We start from the raw sequence: 11,415 nt of genomic DNA, 5'->3' as shown, positions 1-11,415 counted from the left end.
ATGATAACATTTGATTGTTGAAGTGTTTGTTGATGACATTATTTTTGGAGGAGATGATGATTTGAGTATGAAGTTTGTTGATGACATGCAAAAATATTTTGAGATATCTACGATAGGTGAGATGAAATTGTTCTTAGGATTACAAATTACATAGATTGGTAAAGGCATTTTCATTTCTCAATCTAAGTATGTGAAGGAATTGTTGAAAAAGTTTGGGTTAGATGATTCTAAACCTGTTGGAACTCCTATGGTGACTGGATGCAAGTTGTCTAACCAAGATGAATCTTAGAAAGTTAATCAGATTTTATATAGATCTATGGTCGGTTGAATGTTGTATTTGACTTAGACTATACCAGATATTATGCATGTTGTTTGTCTATGTGCTAGATTTCAGGTTGATTCTAAAGAGTGTCATTTTAATGTTGTGAAGAGGATTTTCAGTTACTTGAAGGGGATAGTTGACTATGGTTTATGGTATATGAAGAATGATGATTTCATGTTATGTGCTTATACTGATGCTGATTGGGTAGGTGATGTTGATGATAGGAAGAACAGTTCAGGTGGAGCTTTCTTTTTGGGAAATAGGTTGGTTTCATGGTCTAGTAAGAAAAAAGATGCTATATCTCTATCTATTGTTGAAGCTGAATACATTGTTGTGGCTAGCAACTATACTTAAGTGGTTTGGATGAACCAGATACTAAAGGACATTAGAGTTGTTTATGATGAGCCTATTGTTATATACTATGATAATTCAAGTGCTATTAATATTTCCAATAATCCGGTACTACATTCTAAAACAAATCATATATCAATTAAGTATCACTTCTTGAGGGAGAAAGTGTTAGGTCCTAGAGACAACTGAGAGGGGGGGGGGGTGAATCAGTTGACTAACAATTTTAAACAAAAAACACTTTAACCAATATACTGCTTAATACCAGTAAACTAGTCTTATATGTCAGTAGACAATTTTAATAGTTAATTGCGATACCGGTGAGGATTAATGCATGAAACAAAAAGATAAAGTCATCCACAATACATAATACCAATATTTGTACGTGGAAACCCTGTAAGGGGAAAAACCATGGTGGGAAACCTTACCCACAATCAAATGATACTACTGCAGATAGTAAGTGTACATAAATGGGGTCTACACATGTAGAAAGACCAAGTGCCTAGAGCTCACTGCTCAATCACAAATGAGAGTCACACTGACTACAATTGGATGGTTAAATCCAATAAGAATGTACTGCTCAAAATATCATCTTCATATGCTGGATTCAGTACCGGTGTAGTTCTGATATGCTTTCATAAAAACCTAGCTTCACCTTCAAATGATCTATACATGTTTAGCTCTGCTTAATCTCGCATATACCTTCTTACAATTCCTTTTCACATTCCTGCCTGATCTTACATATAAGATCTTACATTTATACCATAACCTAAGACCAGTTTTAGTAGGTCAGCTCTACAAGATATTACAATAAAAATATTTTACAAACAGTACAATATCTGATGCAATAACTGAATCAACATGTCGGCTTAATGCATTTGCAACAATAATTAATCATCTCCATAGCGTGTCGTGCTAATCTGGAAAAGATAAACCTGTCGGTGTATAACCTGGACTTATTTGCTGGTAATAACAAATTCTTCAAGACAAGATGTCCAAATGATGTCTTTGACATTACCAAGTTTTTCCATGCCATTCCAAGTACCGGTGATCATTATATCTTGCCAGTGTACCACATACCGGTGCCTGTACAAAAGTCACTTGCTTGTCGGTGAATGTTTGTTGGATCTCCAAAGTGCTAGATTTTTAGTAGGTGTTGACATCAATGACAAAACCATACCAAAATACCAACAATCTCCCCCTTTGGCATTGATGGCAACACAAGATGGAAAAATCATCAAAGTGCCAAAATAGAAATGGCAAATACCAAAATACCAACAATTACTAAAGTATAAGTAAACTCTCCCAAAGTATCAATCTCTCCTCTGAGAGTAACATGTGTTTCCTTTGTGTACCATGCTTTATATTATGTTTTTCCATACCAATCTCTCCCCCTTTGATATCAAATGCCAAATTTACATCAAAACCAAGTTCATATGCAAAATACCAACCAATTTAGTATACCAACTACCCCCCCTAAGAAGTAGCTTCCTCATCAAAGCTGGAAATAAAAGATTTCTCTATCAATTCTGTCGATTGATGACAATCATCAACTATCTAAGTCACTACCGGTGGGGGTATGACTCCAAGCCGATCTCTGAGATATTCAAAAGTGTCCTTGGGCAAAGGTTTAGTGAAAATATCTACAATCTATTCTTTAGTATTCACATTAACCAGTTTTATCTCCTTTGCTTCAACATGTTCCCTTAGAAAATTCAATTTGATAGAGACATGATTGGTTTTAGAATGTAATACCGGATTCTTAGATATATCAATTTCTGCAGTGTTATCACAATAGATAGTAATAGGTTCCTTGCATTTTACTTTTATGTCTTTCAACATTTGCTTAAGCCACAGTACCTGTGTATAGTTAGTTGTTGCTGCAACATATTCTGATTCTGCTGTTAATAGAGATGTACAACTTTGTTTCTTACTCAACCAAGAAATCAATCAGTTTCCAAGAAAAAATGCTCCGCCGGTGGTACTTTTTCTATCATCCAAATCTCCTGCCCAATTTGCATCTGTATATGCATATAATTCAAAGTTTTCATCTCTAGGATACCATAATCCAAGATCTGAAGTGCCTTGTAAGTACCGAAAAATCCTTTTTACTGCTGATTCATGATTTTCTCTAGGATTACTCTGAAATCTTGAAACAATACATACTGCATTCATGATATCAGGTCTAGTTTGTGTTAAATACAGTAAACCTCCTATCATAGATTTGTACCTAGTCAGATTAACAAGTGTAGATTCATCCCCTAGAGATAATTTGTCATTTGTAGTCATAGGTGTGCTTACCGGTTTAGAGTTCTCCATCCCAAATTTCTTTAGTATCTCTTTTAAGTACTTGGATTGACTCAAGAATATACCTTTATCAATCTTTGAAATCTGCAATCCTAAAAAGAATTTTATTTCTCCAATCATAGACATTTCAAATTCTTGCTGCATCTCATTAGAAAAGTCTTTACATAATCCATCTTCTCCTCCAAAGATTATATCATCGACAAAAACTTCTATAACCAAGATGTCATCATTAGTCACTTTATAATATAAATTACTGTCTACATTCCCTTTAGAAAAACCAATCTTCAAAAGATACTTATCTAACCTTGCATACCAAGCTCTTGGAGCTTGTTTCAAGCCATACAATGCTTTCCTTAACCTGCAAACCATATCTTTGTTATCTATCAAAGAAAATCCATCAGGTTGTTCGATGTAAACTTCTTCTTCAAGATATCCATTTGATATACTTTGTAGTTCTTATGTGCTACAAAAGCCAAAAATAATCTAACTGCCTTAATTCTAGCTACCGATGCAAAGGTTTCATTGTAATCAATTCCTTCTTTCTGAGAATATCCCTTACACACTAGTCTTTCTTTGTTTCTGATAACCTCACCATCTTCATTAAGTTTGTTTAGAAATAACCATTTGGTTCCAATTACATATTTATCTTTACGTTGGGGAACTAATGTCCAAGTGTTGTTTTTCTCAATTTGTTACAATTCTTCTTCCATAGCTTTAATCCAATATTTATCTTCACATGCCTCATTAACAGATGATGGTTCAATATGAGAAATAAGACATACGTCTTCATTTTCTAATCTTCCTCTTGTCATAACTCCTTTATACTTGTTTCCAATTATCTGATCTTCAGAATGATTCAGTCTTACATACCAGGGTGTCTTTGTTTGCTATTGTTCTTCAGTTAGTGTGGAATTTTTAGATGATACCCGTGTAACTGGATCTTCATTTTGTACCAGTGGATTTAGTGTAGGTTCATTTGTCAAAAATTTTGTTGCTAGTTCAGAGTCTATATACCTTGAAGTTCCTCTGAATTGTTCATCAATCTTCACATTTGTACTCTCAACAATTTTCTACAATCTCTTGTTAAAACATCTATATGCCTTGCTCTTAGATGAATATCCAAGAAATATTCCTTCATCACTTCTAGGATCAAATTTAATAGTATACTCATCTCTTTTGATATAACATTTGCTTCCAAAAATTTTGAAATATTTAAGAGTAGGAGTAATACCAAACTATAGTTCATGAGGGGTCTTACCGGTTTCACCTTTGATGTGAACTTTGTTGAATGTATAGACCACTGTACTTACTGCTTCTCTCAAATATATATATGGTAGGTTTTCTTCTGATAACATACTTCTGGCTACATCCAAGATAGTTCTGTTTTTCCTTTCAACAACTCCATTCCGCTATGGTGTCTAAGGTGCTGATAGCTGTCTTCTGATTCCATTCACTTCACAAAATGTATTAAATTCCTTAGATGTAAATTCTCCTCGATCTAATCTAAGACATTTGATTTTCTTACTAGTTTCATTTTCTACCATAGCTTTGAATAGTTTGAACTTTCCAAGTGCTTCTGATTTTTCTCTAAGAAAAGTAACCCAACACATTCTAGAATAGTCATCAATGATTAGCATGAAATACCTATCACCTTGTAAGCTTTTAGTTCTAGATGGACCACATAAATTAGTGTGAATTAAATCAAGAGCATTATTGGATTTTTCTAGAATAATTTTGAAACTAGCTCTAACTTGTTTTCCAAATTGACATTCCTTACATACTGTATTGTGAGGTTTGACAATTATAGGTAAATCTCTAACTGCCTTAATAGTATTGATTTTCACCATGTAATCAAAGTTTACATGATAGAGTCTCTTATGCCATAGCCATCTTTCATCAATATGTGCAATTAAGTATGTCTTTTCACTATTATTCAATTGAAAGATATTACCTCTAGTCTGATTACCGGTTGCAATTTCCAAACCGGTTCTATTCATAGTTTTGCATTTTCCATTTTTGAATTGTAACTGAAATCCTTTCTCAACTAATTGACCAACACTCAAAAGATTATACTTTAATCCTTCAACATAGTAAACATTGTTAGTATTATGCTTACCATCAAGAGATATTGTACCCTTACCTTTGATCAAACAAGCTTTGTCATCTCCAAATCTCACTAAGCCTCCATTGTATTCTTGAAAGTTCAAGAATTTACCTTTGTCTCCTGTCATATGATGTGAGCATCCTGAATCAATGATCCACTCATCCTTTACTTCAACTTTAGCTGCCAAGGCTTGTTCTGCCAGTTGAGCAGTAGGTTTTGGTTGATCTTCTGTTATAGCAACAAAAACCCATCCATTGTCTATCGAATCCTCATCAGAATCATCAGTCACACCTTCATCAGCAATGTAACAAGATTTGTCTTTATTCTTCTTAAATCTGTATCTCTGATATTCAGGGTTAGGCTTGTATGTTCTTCTAGCTTCTTCTCTTAGTCTATCATGTCTATCAAGGCATCTTGAAGCCATATGACCAATCTTATTGCAGTTAAAACATTTAAAGGGTGCTTTACCTTCATACTTACTTCCAACTGGACCTTTAGGCATTTTCCTTGCAAATAGTGCTTCAAGTTCTTCAAGTTCTTCATTTTCTTTCATGCTTTCTTCAAGTTCTCTTGCATAAAAGGCTTTCCAATCAGATTTGTCAAATGATGATGTAGATGATGTTGATGATTTAAAAGCTAAATTTGTCTTTATAGTAGCAACAGGACCAAATTATTCAATTTCAACAGCTGAAATTTTTTCAATCAATGTATCCCTAGTTACTGATGTATTAGCCATTGTTCTTAGCTCATTTAGAGCAATGACTTTCATTTTATATGCCAGTGGAAATCCTCTTAAAACTTTTGAAACAATTTCATCTTCACTTAAAGTACCTCCACAACAATTAATACCCAAAACAATTTCATTTACTCTTTCCATAAAAGTAGAAATCCTTTCATCTTCTTCTATTTTCAGATGTTCATACCTGACCCAGAAGCTTTAAGGTTTTGCAATCTTAACTATGGAATCTCCTTCATTCAGTGTTTCCAAATGATCCCAAATAGCTTTAGCAGTAGACCTATCTGATAATCCCATGATTTGCCGATCCAATAATGCACTCAAAAGTGCTTCTCTTGCTTTGCAATCATTTTCTTCATTTTTAGTCAAGTTAGGTGGATTGGGCTGACTTTGAGTTGGAGTAGTATAGCCATTCTTTGTAACATCCCAAATGTCCTTTCTAATGCAATTTAGATGTGTCTCCATTTTGATCTTCCATATACCATAGTTGGTTCCATCAAGTTTAGGACTATCCTTTCTGAAATAGTTAGTAGACATTGGATCTCCTCAAGTTGTTAAACTTCTACAAAAAGAGGACTAGGCTCTAACACCAATTGTTAGGTCCGGAAGATAGTTGAGAGGGGGGGGGGGTGAATCAGTTGTCTAACAATTTTAAACCAAAAACACTTTAACCAATATACTTCTTAATATTGATAAACTAGTCTTATATGCCGATAGACAGTTTTAATAGTTAATTGCAATACCAGTAAGGATTAATGCATGAAACAAAAATATAAAGTCATTCACAACACATAGCACCAATATTTGTACGTGGAAACCCTGTAAGGGGAAAAACCATGATGGGAAACCTTACCCACAATCAGATGATACTACTGCAGATAGTAAGTGTACATAAATGGGGTCTGCACATGCAGAAAGTCCAAGCACCTAGAGCTCACTGCTCAATCACAAATGGGAGTCACACTGACTACAATTGGATGGTTAAATCCAATAAGAATGTACTGCTCAAAATAGCATCTTCATATGTTGGATTCAGTACCGGTGTAGTTCTGATATGCTTTCATAAAAACCTAGCTTCACCTTCAAATGATGTCTACATGTTTAGCTATGCTTAATCTTGCATAACCTTCTTACAATTCCTTTTCACATTCTTGCCTAATCTTACAAATAAGATCTTACATTTATACCATAACCTAAGACTAGTTTTAGTAGGTCGGCTCTACAAGATATTAAAATAAAAACATTTTACAAACAATACAATATCCGATGTAATAACCGATTCAACATGTTGGCTTAATGCATTTGCAACAATAATTAATCATCTCCATAGCGTGTCGTGCTAATCTGGAAAAGATAAACCTATTGGTGCATAACCTGGACTTATTTGCCGGTAACAACAAATATGCAAATATGAATATACCAATAACAAATTCTTCAAGACAAGATGTCCAAATGATGTCTTCGACATTACCAAGGTTTTCCATGCCATTCCAAGTGTCAGTGATCATTATATCCTGCCGGTGTACCACATACTGGTGACTGTGCAAAAGTCACTTGCTTGCCAGTGAATGTTTGTTGGATCTCCAAAGTGCTAGAGTTTTAGTAGGTGTTGACATCAATGACAAAACCATACCAAAATACCAACATAAAGTCAGTGATGAAGAAGTCAAATTGGAGTGTGTGTTTACAAAGGATCAAATTGAAGATAATTTTACTAAACCTTTGCCCACAGATACATTTGTTTATTTAAGAGACAAGTCAAGGGTATTTTCCCCTCCTAATGAGAACTAGATGCATTGAGATGCATCAATCTGATGGACTTCATAGTCTTATCCTCTTATCCGAATTAAGGATTTGGCATTGCTACTCAAGCGAAGTAGTCAGTGAGTGATTTAGTTGTTCATATTTGTGAGTTTATCCTAAGGGGGAGAGATTTTCCTTCTTAGGGGGAGAGAATATCAATTTGTGTGTTGTCTTTGGCATTGTTGTCAAAGGGGGAGAGAAACATATGAAAAACTACCTTATTCTTGGAGCTTTGTGTGCATGATCTTAGGGGGAGATTGTTGGTGATGATTTATTCCTTTGCATTGATTATTTTTCACATTCATATGTTGCCATCAATGCCAAAGGGGTAGATTGTTGGATATTGTTGCTTCTAGGATATGTTCTTGTCATTGATGTGAACATATTCCCATGTTTTGATGTTCTGGTGATTGCAGGGAGTTGAGTTGGTTGTATTGCAGTGTTCTGATATTTGATCTGTTGAGCTCCAGTATGATCATATCTTCAGTTATGGATTTTGGAGAGTGTTTTGGATGTTCTTGTGTGTCTTCAATTTAGATAGATCATGATTTGATGCTCTGCAAGTTATCTTTCTTATTCCAGTTGTTTTTGTTGAGTGTTCTTGAGTGTTAGCATGTTGATCGATGAAGATTTGGTTAAGTGGTGTTGGTGTAGCTATTGCATATGGTTTTAATGTGCTTGTTGGTGTTTCCTAATCATGTCCTATTTGTTTTGGTGGTCCACATTGATCTTTGTGTGCATTAATGAAGATCTTATGGGTCCGGTGATATTCTTCATGTTCAGCAGTATTTTTGGTGGTGTAATGTGTTGTGGTTGATCTTGGCAAGATTGTTGTGTGTTAGAGGAGTTGATTTGGGTCTATTCTATGTTATTTATGGCATTGTATTGGTTTGGTAGTTGATTTATGTATCGTGTGATATAATTTTGTAATTAGGTGTTAAGGGTTGAGCCGACCTTGTAGTCAAGGTTGATGATTTCTATAAATAGGTGTTATATTTATGTAATCTGGGTATGGGTGTTGTGTTTGCATTATTAGGAATTAGGAGATGCTATTCTATTAGTTCATCTTAATCGGCTTGTAGTCCAAATATTATTGTAAGGCTATAAACCTTCCTTCAGGGTTGTAGCCTTCTGGGTCATTGTATTTTGAGAATTGAGATCTAGGCAATGTGCCTATATGCATGTGCATTCCCCATTGTAATATTTACACATACTACTTTTAGTGTCATAAAATTGCGCCCTAGCAATTTTAAGAACATTTGATGCCCTCACCTTGGCGATGGTATCTTCCTTCCCAACTGAGACTTCTCTCTGCATTTTCCCCTTGAACCCCTCCTTGTTCAAGCCCTATTTATGCCTTTAGACCCTATCTGGACCCCAAGATAGGGTAGCATAGGGGTATGGCACCCCTATCCCCCTAGGATAGGGGTGTGGTTCCCTTGTCCCCTACTCTTAGGGTAGCCCTAAGATAGGCCCCTCCGGTCCTATCTACATTTCGGGATTCCCAATCCCCCCGATGTCGGCCTTTGGTGAGATTAATTAATCTTCTGAGACATGTATAAAAGGGGAGTTGGTTCTATCATTTGCATAGACATGATAGACATGAAATACATGATAGGAAAAATTCAAGCGAAAGGTCATCATCAAGCATTCAAGTCTTCAAGCATCCAGCAAGTCTTCTTCTTCATTTGTCTTCCTCATTCATCCATTGGAGCAACATTACAGCATTCATTTACAATCATGTGTGTGTGTTAGGGTTTTGTCATGTTACATGCAATTTCATGTGACATTTGTGATTACATTCAAGAAGCAAAATAACCATCATCAACAAATTGCAGATCTACAAGGTATATATTTCCATTGTTTACATTCAAACATTTACAATTACTTTCTTTCAAGGTTGATTCCTCAACCGGGGTTCAGACTGAGGCAAACTCCTATCCACAACCCTTCTTCCCTTATTTTCTATGTGTAGGTAGCAGGTGCGTAGCTGTAATTGTAGGTTTGAGATTCATTTGCAAAGATGGAGAAACCCTTTTCATTTCGCGGATTTTTCGGAAGACCGTGGAGACTTTCAACACAATCCTGACAAATTTTCCTCAAATTTGCAGGGTAGATTCATATCGGTCTAAATATCTTAGATCCAAAGTTATAGCATTGATCTCGAATCAGTAGCTCCTCATTTCACTCATTTTATCTCTCTTTTCTACATAGTCAACAAGTCAACTTGCAATCCACTTAGAATTCACATCCTTGTTTCACTTGGATTTGGATCTAGTGGATTCAACCCCTCTTTTGAATGTAAAGTATTTCCTAAGTGAAAATTATCCTAGTGATTTCCTTTCTCTCTCTTAGGTGGGGAATCACTAGGGTTCAATTTTCTACTTTCTACTACTGTAGAGTATTATCTTATTGTGCGTAGGTTGCCACCATGGTTTTTCCCTTAACTGGGTTTTCCACATCAAAATCTTGGTGTTATGTGTGGTGTTGTTATGTGTGCTTATCTTTATTCCTATTGGAGTTGATCAGATATGAGATTGTGCTTAAATTGCTTAATCTGGTGAAAACTGATTCAAACCCCCTTTTAGTTTTCTTCATTATTGTTTCCAATAGTTTTGAGATGCATCGGGTGTTGAACTTGAATATGCATCTTGTGTTTGTGTCAAGTCCAGTGTCTGATTTACATTCTAGTTCAAAGTTACCCATGGAGGCAATATTGTTGAGATGTTTGTTGGTTCCCGAAAATGGGTTTACACCGCTACAAGGCAGAGACTAAGTTGATTCCTTTGAATACCTATAGAAAGCCACTTCCAACTGTCAATATCCTTCAGGCTTGGACCAACTGCGATAAGGATTTTCTGCAAATCCTTCTACACTTTGGGCTCTGCAAGACCCAGGAGGGTAATCCCTTCACTAAACTTCCTGATCTTTTCACCACACTTAGGAATTCATTGAAACAAAGCAGATTATCTCATAAAAGGGCTCAACAGAAAGGGAGAATGCTCAAGGATGGAAAATCCTTCAATGATCCTCGACCTAATGGGAGCATGAGATGGGCGAGACAACTCATAAATACATAAAAGATTAGCAATGATGTGTTGGAATCCAATAACACTGAGAGGGGAGGGTGAATCAGTGTTATACCAGAATGATCAATTTTAGCCTAAGTGAACCTCTGCAGTGCTTTTCGATTTGAAATCTGCCGTAAGGATTGAAAATCCTTTGAAATATGCTCAACAATTATCTTAAGCTTGCGGGATGGGCTCGCTTAATTGTCAATCTGGCACTTCGGGACTAGTCTTTGTAAAACAGTGATTGACTAATCAATAATCCCTTTATCTGTATATCCCTCCTTCATTAATTTTTGTGCTGCCATCATGAGTTTAGTAGGACTCATCTTGATTATGTTTTTCTTTACAACCTACAAGGTGTCAGTTGACAAGAATGATGGGCCAACTACTAGTTCTCTGCCGGTTTCCCCTTTCTTCTCCTCTGATGATTTGTCCTTTATAGCTTCCTCACTTGCACCAGTGGCTTCACCACTTGGTGCAGTCTTTGTATCTATCAGTTCCTCTGTAGGAACTGTAACCTCAACTTGTACATATGTATCCAGAGGACTGTTATCCTCAATATTAGTATCTTGTACATCATTAACTTTTTTACTCTCTGTATTAGCTGGTATCTCAACATCTATCTGTACATTTGTATCTACCGAGGGCTTGATTTCCACTCTCTTAATGTTTTTCAAAACTGAGGGTGAAGTGCCCATAATCCCCTTTCCTTTTGCTTCAACTG

This window comes from Cryptomeria japonica, chromosome 5, assembly GCF_030272615.1.
Source record: "Cryptomeria japonica chromosome 5, Sugi_1.0, whole genome shotgun sequence".
NCBI lineage: Eukaryota > Viridiplantae > Streptophyta > Pinopsida > Cupressales > Cupressaceae > Cryptomeria > Cryptomeria japonica.
Note: the sequence above shows the minus strand (reverse complement) of the source record.